Source organism: Perca fluviatilis, chromosome 8, assembly GCF_010015445.1.
Source record: "Perca fluviatilis chromosome 8, GENO_Pfluv_1.0, whole genome shotgun sequence".
In the NCBI taxonomy this organism is placed as follows: Eukaryota; Metazoa; Chordata; class Actinopteri; order Perciformes; family Percidae; genus Perca; species Perca fluviatilis.
The window spans coordinates 26,696,927-26,711,947 of record NC_053119.1 but is presented as its reverse complement, the minus strand read 5'-3'; positions in this window follow the sequence as shown (position 1 = coordinate 26,711,947).

The window sequence follows — 15,021 nt, the reverse complement described above, 5'->3', positions numbered from 1 at the left end:
AGTCAAAGGAAACTTTATACATTGTTCGTCTGCGAGAAATCAACTATGTAGTAGAGGTTGACCGATAGTGGATTTTACCGATACCGATAGCTAGGTTGGGCCATATTTGCCAATAACCGATTAATCGACCGATAGTATTAAGAATTGATACTGGATAAAACAGTTGACAAAATACATAAATTTTTTCAAAAAACGTCCAGACACTTTTACCAATAATCAAAATAATAATGTCATATTTATTGATATTACACCCACAGCAATGCTACACAAGCATGTGTGTTGTCTAAAACAGTTCTCCTACATATTTGGAGTCATCCAGTGCAAAAATAAACATAATGAGCATTATAATTCATATAAAGGACAAACTATTTACATTTCTTCAAAAAAGGCCCAAATGTATACCAAATCTCAAAACAGTGACGCCATTCTTCTCTGTAGAACGGTTTAGAAGTAGCCTGATGTGGTCCTACTCAGATTCTAGTCAGAATGTGAGTCTGAAACCTTCTACAGAGAAGAATGGCGTCACTGTTTTGAGATGTGGCATACATTTGGGCCTTTTTTGAAGAACTGTAAATAGTTTGTCCTTTATATTAATTATAATGCTCATTCACTGGATAGACCTACAACCAATCAGAGCAACGGAACTCAACGCAACTGTCAACAGAACTCAACATTGTGTATCGTCTCCATAGCAACCACTCTTTGGACAATGCATTCGTTCCGACTTTTAGACTTTTTTGAAGCTGGATATATCATTTGTTGCGTGTAAATATAAATGTGGATAACGTTAGTGATAGTGACATGCTTGCTACAGTCGCATTTCTAGAGATGAATCGGCGAAAACACTTTTTATTTCAATGAGACACGGCTTTGTTCTAACGCCGCTGGGCGCTCTCTCTCTCCAGTCTCTCTCTATCTCGCTCCACCATATAACGCTACCGTGCTTTCGGGGCAGTTGTTGATGCTCCTCCGCTGAGGATTTTTAAAAATGAATGCGCTACTCGATTCTACACATCTCAATTCTCCAGCGGCAGCCACTATACGATCGGTGGACGCGTTAGGTTCGGACTTGCGTTTATTTTTGTCAGTGTTTAACCGCTTGAGGTAAGTTAGCCTACTACTAATGTTTAGCGTCATTTCAGCCTCGAAAGCAAACAAACATACTGTTGTGCTGTTCTTTCTCTACTAATGCAGCATCTATTCAACAAATTAATAACTTTATAATGATATGACAAAATGTACTGTATACATACCTTTTTGATGTCGATGCTTTAAACGCGCATCTGATGTCAGCCTTCTCCGCACAGCATGTGCTCTCCGTGCAGCGCGCAGTAACACGTGTCGAAAATAAACAACACGAGGCATCAGTGATAGTTTTTATTTCGCCTCTAGAGGCCGCTATTGTAATGCATGATGCCAGCAGACCCTTCTCAGCTCTCATGTACTGTGTAATGAATGACAGCGCGCGCTTCTCAGCCGCTCCAGCAACGGACGCAACCAGGAAAAACTATCGGTATGGATTTTTGCCGATAACGATAGTTCCACCAATCAACTATCGGTGCCGATTCATCGGTTTTGCCGATTAATCGACCTCTACTATGTAGAGCTCAAATATGGGCCGTTTTACGAAAATTTATGGCTAATTGCAAATTTGACAGCCGGCGGGTGCCTGCCGGGGTCGCTGGCTTGCTGCCCGGCCTGTCCACCTTCACAGACCCCGCTGTGAGCTGGCTGGAGCTCTATGATTGGAGATGAGTTTAACTGACATGTAACTGCGATCAGCGCTCCCACGCTCCACTTAGCATTAACTGCAATGTTTAATTTTAAATGATTGTAGCGTACTGGCAGTCTGGCACACGTGGATGCTCAGTATTTTCCGTGGGTGCTCGAGCTCGAGGCAACTTGAAACCTTTGAGCTAGTCAGCTTCATTATATTCCAGCTCCATGTCAGTGACGATACTTTGGCAACAAGTGGCGCAGCTAGCTATAGGGTTGCGTTCTCAAAGAAAGCAAATCCAAACTCGTGTTGCTGTCATGTTGCCATTTTTGTTGGGTCAGGCCCATCTGCTAGCGATGGGGGGCCGAGACTGAGAGCTACATGGAAAAGTATGCACCAAACAAGCCACTTTGAAATTTTGCTGTTTTCATGAATACAAAAGTTGGGTGACACACCATCCCCCCCCCCCCAGACTAAAAAGCATTGGGTGACCCTCCCCTCAACAAGGAATAAAAAGACATGACCCTCCCCTATTTTCCTCCGGTGGTCCATTCCATAAATACCGAATGGTCCCTAACCGGAGTTTCCCGCGACTTTAACCAATCCCAGCAGTCCCACGTGCCAGACTTTGTATCAGTCTGTGACTCTGAGAGCCACTCATGGATGTATTAAGAGAACACTGACCAAGCAGGAGTGAGAACGGGTTGACGTAATACACGGACGTCGCCAAATTCATTTCCTTGTTTCTGATATGAAGACGAGACGTGCGTGACTCAAACATCTCACATTTACCAGCAAAACGTACAGCAAAAGATCGTGCAAAAAATTCCAGACCATCCTGCCAACCTATATACATTTTAACATCAATGTACGCTGTAACGTTTTTTCACTCTAAAGTTGCTGAAAGCTGCTGCTGTTTCAATCCTGTCGGCTCTCTGCAGCGGGTGGAGCTGCTGCTCAGTTCCGATGCAACTGACGCGCGCATGCACACACACACACACACACACACACACACACACACACACACACACACACAGAGTGGATGCAGGAAAACCCGGAGATGAGACGTACAGGATGACCTAAATTGAGGACAGTTACGCTCGTTATTGTAAGTGCAATGATAAGTTAAAGTCCAATAAGTACTTGGAGTAAACACACATTCAAACTGTTTGAATGTGTGTCCCAGGCCAGGCCAGGATAGGAAATTAATTAATGATGTAAAGATCAACAAGCCACTGACGCATATGTTAAAATTTTATTTATTCAATAAATTATTATTTTTTGTCTTAACCCTCGTATTATGTTAAGGGTCAATTTGACCCATCTGCGTTTTTGTGTTGACCAAAATACTGGTTAATCTATATTTTTCTTCATGAAATTGTATGACATTTCCTCATTTAGGGTCATGAACTTGTTCATTAAATCTGGACACACTGATGTGTAGTGGAATGTCTGTTCAGAGTTTGTATACAAAGATGATGTTGCGGGTCATTTTGACCCAGAGACTTTCAACACCCATTTAGAACCAGGTGTGTGTGTGTTTCTGTGTGTGTGTGTGTGTGTGTATGTGTGTGTGTGTATGTGTGTGTATATGTGTGTGTGTATGTGTGTGTGTATGTGTGCGTGTGTGTGTGTAAAGGAGGAGCAGCTTTCTCGTGCTTGTCCTCTTCACTGTTGTAATGTCATCTCTTTGACACGCACACTACAAAAAGGGCTCCAAAAGATTTGCAACTGAAGAAGTTTTAGCACAGATTTTTGATGGTAATAGTGATGTAGAGGAAGAGATTTCAGAGTCAGAGGATCTTTCAGAGACCGAGGACAATGCTATTGACGATCCGGATTGAGAATTTTCCTATGAAGAGGATTCAGAGGACCAGTCTGGTGTAGTCTCTACATTAGCTGAAAACAAATCCTCAACAGAGGGGACCTGGACAGCTAAAGATGGTAACATAAAATGGTCAGACTGTCATCAAAATGACTCCAAGCCCCACAAGCCTTTCTGCCACACTACTTGATGAAATTCAATCATTATTTCATCTCTTCATATTCCAACCAATAGAGAGGATCATACTGGACATGACCAACTTGTAGGCGAGCAGGGGCGGGTCTAGAAAAATATTCATGGGGTGGCGAGAGGGGGGCAGTAATTTTTGAGGGGTGGCAACATATGGCAGACGTATATATACTGAATTTGATCCCAGTTTGATGAGAAATAGTAGGCCTATGTACACACTACAAAATGGCACCTCTTCATTTGTGTAAGATTCAAAGTAACTTTACAATGTTTTCCTTGACAGACGTTGAATCAATATTAGCTTTTTTAGCCTACTTCACACAGAACAAACAACAGACCTCAGTAACAAAATATCTATAGTTAGCAAAATAACGTTCTTCAACCTGATTTGTATCATCTCGAAATCAGCATTGCAACTATGCTAGCACTGTGCTTTCATTATAATTTCATTTCTTGATAGATAGTTAATCCGTTTTGACCTCTTTCCTCCTCGTTGTCTCCTTTCCTCGCGACTCCTGGCTCCCTCGCTTTGCGCCACTCTTTTTCTAAACAAATCAGGCTCTTGCCGCTCTGGCATCATTTTATTTCGTTGCTGCCAACTGGGGTGGCAAGGCTTTCTTTTAGGGTGGCATTTGCCACCCTATGCCACCCAGGTAGATCCGCCCTGCAGAGGGAAGGTGTATTTCAAGAGAAATGGAAGCCACTGGATCAGATTGACTTGCATGCATACATTGAAATCCTGGTAAGCTGGAGTGTACAAGTCAAAGGGAGAAACAACTGCCAGTCTGTGGAATGAAGAGAGTGGAAGGCCAATATTTCGAGCAACAATGTCGTTGGAGTCAATTCACACGAAAGCTCATATGTATTTTCCGCAACACCAGAGCTGGTCGACGTGAAAGAGACAAACTAGCTGCGATCAGAGATGTATGGGATAAATGGGTCGAAATTTTACCTGTCTTGTACAATCCCGGTCCCCATGTCACTGTAGACGAACGCCTTGTTCCATTCAGGGGGTGATGTCCCTTCTGACAGTAAATGCCCAACAAGCCTGCCAAGTATGGCATCAAAATATGGGCATCCTAGGATGCCAAATTTAGCTATGCATGGAATATGCAAGTGTATACCGGAAATATTTTCACTAAATAATTGGTAAAAATAGTTTTGGGGAAAAAAATGTTTGTTTTGAGTAAAGAAAGGTTTGTTTTGAGTGTATTTACACTGTACGGGTAATTTTGGCCCGTAACATCATCAATGTCATTTTGTTTCAACATAATACAAGGGTTAAATCCACCAGCCATTTTCATATTATACCAACATTTGCAGCATCCTGAGCCTTTTTGGAAAGGTTACTAGGAAAACTCAGCCCAGAGTAGTTTATTTCTACCCAAAACAAGTTTCCTTTTTATTTTTAAAAGAACTATACAAAGAAAACTGTACTGAGCTTCTTCAAAATTGCAACTTTCACTGTCTCTCGCAACTTCATTGCAACAAAAATACAAAAGACATCGCAACTTTTATCGCAATTCTTTACAAAAGCTCAATCAAAAATCAGGCTGCGAAATCCTGGAAGGACTGATTTACTCAACCATGTGGATGCGCTGACAGTGTTTTCATTACATAGAATTCCTCATGGGGGCAACAGAAACTTTAAAAAGAAACAAATTAGGAACTTATAAAAGTGGAACTCTACTGATTTTATACATAAAGATCAGTCTACTGATCTGATCATGGCCCTGTGAAACAGCTTTGGAGTCCAGTTGCACCGGAGGGAGTTTTCTAACATTGAGAGTATAACCCCTAACATGTATCTAATCTGGGCCTGAAGACCACAATTTGTAATGGAAAGTTTTTTTTCATTTTTTTTTTTTTTTATAAATGGGGGTTTCTACTAGGCAGGGATGCGAACAGATGCTTTGGGTTGCATAACGGTAAATGTAGGATCCAGCATTTTTGAAAGAAATCTTGGCCTCTGCTGCTATAATTTCTATTTTAAATCTGTCTCATTAGTTCTTCAACTTCATGGAAGTGCAATACTAAATTGCTGGGGTACCCCTTTAATAAACAGCTGACAAGTACTTCCTGAATGACTAATGATCCCAGTAGTAGCTGCTGTGGACACAAAATAATTTCCTCGAGACATATGGTTTTCAGTAACTGCAATATTATTATCTAGCTATGTACTGTATACAGTCCTTGATTCATATGTACTTTGGTACTTTGGTACTGGTTATTCAGTGCTAAGTATTAGGTAGTGGATTGATAATAGGGCCTCAATTTGCTGTTGTTTACAGTATGTGATGCTGTAATGGAGATGTCACAATAGTTTATGTGTTTATCTGTGAATGATTTAGTGTGAGTCTGTGTGTGCTTCACAGACCAGTAGTGTGTACAGAAATGTGCAGGATTTATTTAATGTATTTATTATTTATTTATTTAATACATAATATATAGTCATGACTGCATGTTTGTTTGTGACAGAGAAAGAAGAGAATGAGTCTATCTGAGGCTATTCTAGGAAGCAGAAAAATGCTTAGAAATCTGATATCTTTCATAGAGTTCTTTTTAATGGAGTGTGCAGAGATAAAGTCTTTCCAGGGCATCTCTGCCCTGCCTCCAGGGCTCTCTCACAGTGACCTCACCACCCCACAGTTTGGACCTCACCACCCCACTGTTGTTAGGTAACGTCTTTGTCAACATTGTACGATCCCATCGAGGGAAGAGACTTCAGATGGGACAGTATCAAACGCTAGATTAGGAGTCCCTGTTTACTCCAATGTTCAAATCTAAACAACAAGCTCTGACAGCGAAGATGTAAACACATGTTCATGGGTCATAGCAGCAGTTATGACCATTTGCTCTACATAAACAAATACATGAGAGACAGTTATGCAGATGGAGAGATAGAGAGCAGAGTTACAGTAATCATATCTTGCTCCTGAAACTTTTTTTGTACAAGCATAATATAAACTGTCCCCCACATCTAAACACAAATTCCAAGGGTATGATCCTTCATACTCTAAGTAATCGACTCCACAAAACTATCTGTATTTATCAGCAGGGCTGTGTTTAGAAGTTGGTGTCGTCCGGCGACTTTCGCGTGCAGAAACTCAAGTAAAGATAATTACCTCTTCTGAAGAGTTCATCATATTTTTTTAATCCTCCGTGTCCTCCTTGGCTACTAGCAACTGTGTGGAGAGGGGGGTGAAGCGCGATCACGGAAGGCTTTTGTCATGTGGATGTACCAACAGAATTGTTGTCATTACTATGGGGTGGCCTAAAGATTAAATAAGCGAGCTTGTGACCGGGAGATCGCCGGTTCAATCCCCAGACCGCCAGCCGCTCCAGTGGAGCTGCTCAGTGGCCTGCAGATCAGACTGTGGTTGTACTGGGCAGCTTCCAGGTATAAATGTGTAACTGTGTGAATGTGACAGGTCGTCGTTGCAAATGAGAATTTGTTCTCAATCGACTTACCTGGATAAATAAAGGTTAAATAAAATAAATGTAGAATTCCTCATGGGGGGGTACAGAAACCACGCACTACAGCTTTATGAGTTAGAGGAGTATGTTAAGTTTGTGATATTGAGAAGAAAGAGAAAGGGAGGCAACAGCAACATGGACACTAGATCAGTGGCTCCCACCTGTCAGTCAGATAAACTAAAATCCCCTTCATCGTACCACCCATCATGATCCAAATGAGTTCATTTAAATTGATTTTAAACTAGATGGTAATGACCACTATTTTTTTTTAAAAAGTAATAATGTTTTTTTCAAACAATTGAACTAAAGGTTTAGGTCCATTTTGATAGACCAAAAGTGAAAGAAGACTTTTTAACCATTTATCTGTGATTTTAGCGACCTTAGTACTTTTTAGCTATTTATTTCAACCAATTAACCGACATATTTCAGCTATTAATCTGTTACTTTTAGAAAACGTTTTCAACAGTTTAAATGTTAATTTAGGCTCTATTCCAACCATGTATCCTTTTTTTTCTAGCTCAACTGTTTCAACTGTTTATCCATTACTTAGATATGTCAACCACTGACCCATTACTTTCAGCTAACTATTCCAACAGTTACCGTTGAGCTAGCTATTGCTGTACTGTATATGTATTACTTTTAGCTAACTATTTAGACTTTTCTTGCTTACTAATTTCCATGCACTCCAAATCAGATGTTTATTTCTGTGTGTTCAAAATGTTTTTATTTGGTATTCCAGCAGACGATCATTTGCAACTACACTTTTTTTACAGATGTTTATTTCTAATTAGCTACTAATGTTTCTATGTATCCCTTGGCAACTGCATAAATACCCCCTGTTATATCCCTGGTTACCAAGTACCCCTGGTTGGGAGTCACTGCTGGAGATGATATGATTAAGTGTGTTAATGTCTGTGCTGTGATTTTTATGTGTTAGCCTGCAGACAGTGAGCAAAAAAAGCCCCGCTAGTCCCTGTTATTTTAACCATGACGAGGATTCTGCACGCAGGAGTTGAGTCTCCATGGAAGCTCCCACAAAACTCCTTAAAACTCACAGTATGGATCCTGTCCAGAGTGCAGCTCCCTCTTCCCTCCCTGGCTATTACTTATAGCCTGTCAGATGTGAAAGTTGTGAAGTTGGGGGTTGCTAGTTTGCATTTGTGAAATTGTGGTCACCAACAACCTAAAGTAGAAAACCAACATAACAAATACACAAGTACAGCCTATAGATTTAAACATCTTGCAGCCACAGGACAAAGTGGGTTGAATGTATTCAAAACCTTTAAAAAGAGAGGTAAAGCAGAGAGAAGACCTTAAGACGTTACTTTGTATTCACATTACTTTTTGTAACCCATGTTCACTTTATGTCATTTCATTCTAATGAAATAGCTGCCGTAGTGTTTTCTCTATGTGGTGCTGCTAACCAATGTAGCATTCAGCATGGGGCAATTAGCAAGCTAACTATAGCCAGCTGTACCTCTCAGGACCTGCTGTCAGCTCTCATACCGGTGAAAAGTCTCCTATTGGCGAGGGAGGGACAGCGGGGTTTGCTAGCTAGCTAGCCTATTAGCGTGATTAACAGGTGTCTCAGCACTTTACAGTCAGTTGTGGTGGTAGCTCATCTCACCTCATGCTACTCCTCCTCCACAACTCTCGTGTAAATGCCCCTGTTATGAGTTTTATATTGCAACATTTCTCAGCCAACTTTGAAAGGGTTCTATAGAATTGTTTTACCAAAGCTACAAAGTTTTAGGACTTGTCATTGAGTAACAAAAGTCTTGCATGTAATGAACGAGGAGAAACATAATTCACTGGGTATTTACTTGGGTGTTTCCCTTGGAACTCAAAGGGAAGGAGTATCTCAATTGGCAGCAGATAGTGTGAGCTAACTTCAAACACTGAATCTTTTTTTTTTTTTTATTATTCCAGCCAGTTTCAGGCCATTTTTCATACTGGAGAACTATCATTTTGTCACACAGATAGCTGAGGAAAAGGTTGGGTTCACTTGGATTGGTACCATTTAAAAACATCCTCCCATCCCAAACTGGGAAGTCAAGACAATCTTGTTTGTGTATCTGAACGCTAAAGATTGTTTCAGCCCCTTTAGACATGAGATCACTCAAAAAGGAAAACGTAACTTTCTCATGTACTAATGATGTATCAGTTTGAGTTTGTGGCTGACAGCCAATGACCACTTTGGCTTAATTAAGAAATTCCTCAATTGTCTACATTATTTGATCTGGAGCTAGACATAATTTGGTTTATTTCCTGCTTGTAATTTCAACATTCAAACGATCACCTTTTCAGACCTTTTCAGATGTTTAAACCTAGATGGGTCACTTTGTGTCTGCTTGTGCTGCTCTTTGAAGCTCTTTCCAGCTTGCTCTGATAAAATGTGCAATCAAAGTATACAGTCAGTCATTATATAAACACCATCTGATGTTATCAGGCCTCTTTTCTTTTCACTCTTTCCTTCTTTTCTGTTTTATTATTATTATAACAATACAGAATCTAACAAGCAAAATTTCCATTGCAGTGTCCTGCAATGCACATCATTAATAGACGCCGTCCTATACTATGTCACAGGCTGTGATGTTTATAAATCAACCGAGAACGCCTTTAACAAAAACAATTTTCATAAAAACACGGCATTGTCTGTTTATTGAAATTTGTCTGATTTGCATTATGTTAACGTCACACATAGGAGCTTTCATTTACCTTTATTTGTGGATAAGAATAGTGAATGTAGGCATGTCAAATACAGAAAAAGAACTATAACAACAATTGTTTGCATTTTTATTTGCATTATATGAGTAAATTGCACAATTTTATCTGTCTTTGCACATTGTGGGTAAGAGAAATACAAACATGACAAACACGTAGGCCTACACCTGTTCCAAATAAAGCAGCCATGCAAATTTATTTCTTTATGACTGTTTTACCTTACTGAACACTAAAGGGACAGTTCAACATTTCGGGAAATACAGTACACTTTTTTTCTTCCTTGTTAGATGAGGCCGGGGAATCCAGGCTAGTCATACCCCCCTATTCCAGTCTTTGTGTTAAGCTAACCTAACTAGCTGCTGGTTGTAGCTTCATATTTAGCGGACACATACTGTATGAAAGTGGTATCAATCTTCTAACTCTAGGCAACACAACTAATGAGCATATTTCCTTGAACATGGTGGCCCTTGCTCTATTTTTTGCCATGCTAGCAGTAGATATAGCAATGTCCACCACTTTGTTCCAGACGGAAATATCTTAACAACTAATAAATGGATTGTCATGAAATGTTGTAAAGACATTCATGGTCCCCACAGGATAAATCCTACTGAATTTGGTGATCCTTTGACTTTCCATCTAGTGCCATCATCAGGTAAAACTTGTTTAATACCAATTAGCAAATTTTAGCATGCTAAACTAAGGTGAACAAACATTCTACCAGCTGAACATCAGCATGTTAGCCTTTTCATTGTGACCATGTTAGCATTTAGCTCAAACAAACCACCACTCATGATGCTGCTAGCATGGCTATAGACTATAGAGTTTTATTGATTACATACTCTAAGTGTAAATTCATCCAATTCTGCCTCATTTAAATGTCTCTCACTTCATCACTAAAGCATCGGATATGCTCAGTAGGCTTTTCACAAAACAGAAGTAGGCCATGATAAATATGATACCACACCACACTAGTATCACTGTGGTGTGATATTACCACCACCAACAATAGCCTCCAAATCTAGTTCCATCTACTGTACATGAAAGATTCTCAAAGTGGGGTCTGTTATTATGCTCTAATGGGACCTTGGCTGAAAAGAAATTGAGAAGCTCTGATCTACATTACTGCTAAACTGTAGAATTGTACAGGCCTAAGAATATTTACTAAATAAAATAAAATAAGATTTGCTGATTTCTGGGTTTATTTAAAGTTAATGCTGAAATGGATGAAGGCTTGACATAACTGGCTAGTACTTGTTGTCATCATTGGTTGGCTTGGTTGGTTAAGTTTAGGCATGAGGCGTAAGATTGGTTAGGGTTAGGGTAAGAATATCAGGGTCAGCCAATCCGAGGCAGAGTAGGGTGGTTCATCTGGTGGACCATCCATTCTAGCATCAACCTTAAAGCAGTTGCATTGATTTTCAGACTGGAGATTAAACATGGCAGCTATAGGAATAAATGGTATTTCAGTGATTTAAAAACATACTAAACAATGTATAGCAGGGAGTTCACAAATAAATGCACAAGGTAGTGTTATTTCAGGACTGCAATGCTTCATTAAGTATTGGGAATGTATGAATTAGCAGCACAATCTAATGCATATATCTACAGTATCTGCGCAACACACATCAATCAATGCATGAATAAATGACAATGAGGACAAAAAAGTACAAGAGAAATAGAAAATGACAGAGGGGATGGATTTAAGTGAGGATAAATGCCACCAGGATAAGTGGAATATATGATTGGGCAATTACAAAAGATGCTCTCCAATATTTGGATTACACAATTGACATTTTGGAGAGTACAGTGGGAGCATGAGCGGCCTGAGATTGATAGTGTATGTTACGGACAGTTAGGCCTCTGGGCTCATTTCTACAAATGTGAATAATGGATGGATTGATGGACTAACTTTACTTTAACTAGTAAGTTCTTTCACAAAAACTTGCAAAACCAATTCTGCCACTCTCCAGAGAAAGATGGGAAAGTTTATAATTGATGTGTCCTGTCATCCAGCTATTATACATTTCATATGTGGCTAAATGTGGGGACAAAATAAAAAGAGCAGTGGTATAAAGGGAAGTTGGGAAGAAGAAGCAGCCATGTATCCAATGAAATAAAACCTGCATCCTTTACAGTACAAACACACCCACTTTCGCAACATGCCAGTATTTTATAGTGCAGTCTGGTAAAGCAGGGACATGCAGTGTTGATATTAACCATGTTACGTTGTCATGCTGTTATATCAGATACAGCGTGGTGTACTGCATTTGACTAATTGAAGTAATCATGGCAGTATAAAAGCAAAACTATTGTTGCTTTCAGCAATTTAATATAAACCAAAACTGGTGCTGTTGCTGTATGAGCAGCACTCTACGTACAGTACAGGCCAAAGGTTTGGACACACCTTCTCATTCAATGCGTTTCCTTTTATTTTCATGACTATTTACATTGTAGATTCTCACTGAAGGCATCTAAACTATGAATGAACACATATGGAATTATGTACTTAACAAAAGAAGTGTGAAATAACTGAAAACATGTCTTATATTTTAGATTCTTCAAAGTAGCCACACTATGCTTTTTTTATTAATAAGGGAAAAAAATTCCACTAATTAACCCTGACAAGGCACACCTGTGAAGTGAAAACCATTTCAGGTGACTACCTCATGAAGCTCATTGAGAGAACACCAAGGGTTTGCAGTGCTGTCAAAAAAAGCAAAGGGTGGCTACTTTGAAGAATCTAAAATATAAGACATGTTTTCAGTTATTTCACACTTTTTTGTTAAGTACATAATTCCATATGTGTTCATTCATAATTTTTAATGCCTTCAGTGAGAATCTACAATGTAAATAGTCATGAAAATAAAGAAAACGCATTGAATGAGAAGGTGTGTCCAAACTTTTGGCCTGTACTGTATAACTACAGAGTAACTTCAGTGCACTCAGGCTGGGATGTTGAGGTTTAAGGTTTAAATGATGCGTGCATGTTTACCGAAGTCATGCAGATAACATGACACTCCTTCCTAATGCCTCTGCCTTCACACTATCAGCATCATCTTACACATGAAACTACTTGACTCTTGACAGAGGACAGTGGGGAGATGGCAGGACACAAACATTTGGATAAACACTGGCAAAACGTATACTGTATATGGCAACAGAAGCACAGGCCGGCAGAAAAACACAGACAAACATGGTGCAACAATCCCCAGAGGATTACACATTTCCTTGGGAATGGTCATCATCAGCAGGCCTCTTACAACAGCCATTATGAAACTGCCACAAAGCGGTGGCAGCTTCGGCATCCAGTGTACTATTTAAAGGTCAGGAAATCACCCACATCTTTAGCGATGCAACACAAGTATTAAGAGGTTTAGCATGAACACATCAGAGCAATTTACAACTAGATATATAGTTGTCCTACTACTTTGAAGTACTAGTTATTACAATGGTTTTTCCATTTTTTTGAAACGTAAAGTAATATTCTGTCCAAAATCTGCCTTTCAATTATAGATCGCTCACCTCTTACTAGAAAGGTGATTGTGTGTTGCTTGCAAGGGAGGCTATACGCTGCTTGATTTCTGTTAAAATGGATTCCAGTGGGGACCAAGTTTTACTGTAAAAAAAGAAAAGAAAGAAAGAATCAAAACATCTATAAAAAAAAAAAACTTGTGTTTTAGATGTGGTATAGAGGAAGGCTCGTTCTTACACTGCACTTGGTCACGTACTAGACTTATTACATTCTGGCATGACTTTAGTGACATTATGACAAAGCTCACTGGGAGTACCTTCCCACTAGATCCGCAAATCTACTTGTTAGGGAACTTTGCAACCATTAATGCACATTGAAGAAACTTCCAAAAGAAGTTTCTTACAGTAGCCCTCTGCAGGAAGTGCGTAGCCATTACATGGAAGTCAGATTCCCATCTCCCCACTGCTAGATGGCTTCAAGAAATGAATACATGTATTGCACTTGAAAGGATCACGTATACTCTATACTCTTAGAAATGAATATGACATCTTTCTCGAGATTTGGCAGCCCTATTAGGCCTATATGGATACCTTGCCGAATCATATAGCAGACCACATTTTTATCAATATGCCACTGGTCACCAGGTCAAGCTAAATTGTCTCTTCACATTGCCTCTCTTTTCTTTATTTTTCTGCTCCTTTTGAGTAGGGTCTTTCTCAGTTTGTAAGTGGGTCAGGAAAGGGATTGGGAGTTATGTCTTTGTGAGTTTATGTGTTTCATTAAACTGAAAATTTGAAAATAAAATATTCAACAACAAAGAATATGGCTTGATGCACTGTTTATGTTTAAATTTTTCAGCAAGACCATCTTGTTAATTTGCACTAAATAAAGCACCGATTTGGGATTCAGTGTCTTGCCCAAGAACACTTTGGAGCTGGGGATCGATTCGCCAACCCTGTGATTAGTAGCTGACCCGCTCTACTTGGACCATCTTCAGGTGACCAAGGAGGCAACAAAGAAGGTGACCAGCTCCGTCAAGCAGGAGAAACCAGGGAGGGACAAGTGAAACAGCGGCGCTCGCACCTTTAACCATAATTCGACGACAGAATTTTGGGACTGTGACCGACGTATGTTCTAACGACATTCACACCCACTTCATATAGTGAGTGGCGAGATGTTCCGAGGTGAGAAAGTAAACAGGGTTTGAACTTCTCTCGCAAACTCTTTTTTTCATTCTTCACACAATTACTTCCGTCACTTTTCGTGTACTCGCCGCTATGCCCATTTGTAAAGTTCATTCACTCTTGCAACATGACATCATGACTTTGAGTAAACATACACGCCACTTTCCTAAAGCCAAGTGGCGTGTTATTTGTACGCATTTTGGGCTACGCGCGTGTATGTCTACGCTGTATACAGTGGACGGCAATCTGCAACGTCACAGCGTAGCCATGTGGCGTGTTATCGCGAGACTGCGTGTTATCGCGAGGCTGCGTGTTATCGCGAGGCTGCGTGTTATCGCGACACTACAGTTGGGTTTAGGAAAAGAAGAAACGGTTGAAAATAAGAAACAGTTGGGATTAGGAAAAGAAGAACGGGGCTGGGTTTAGGAAAAGA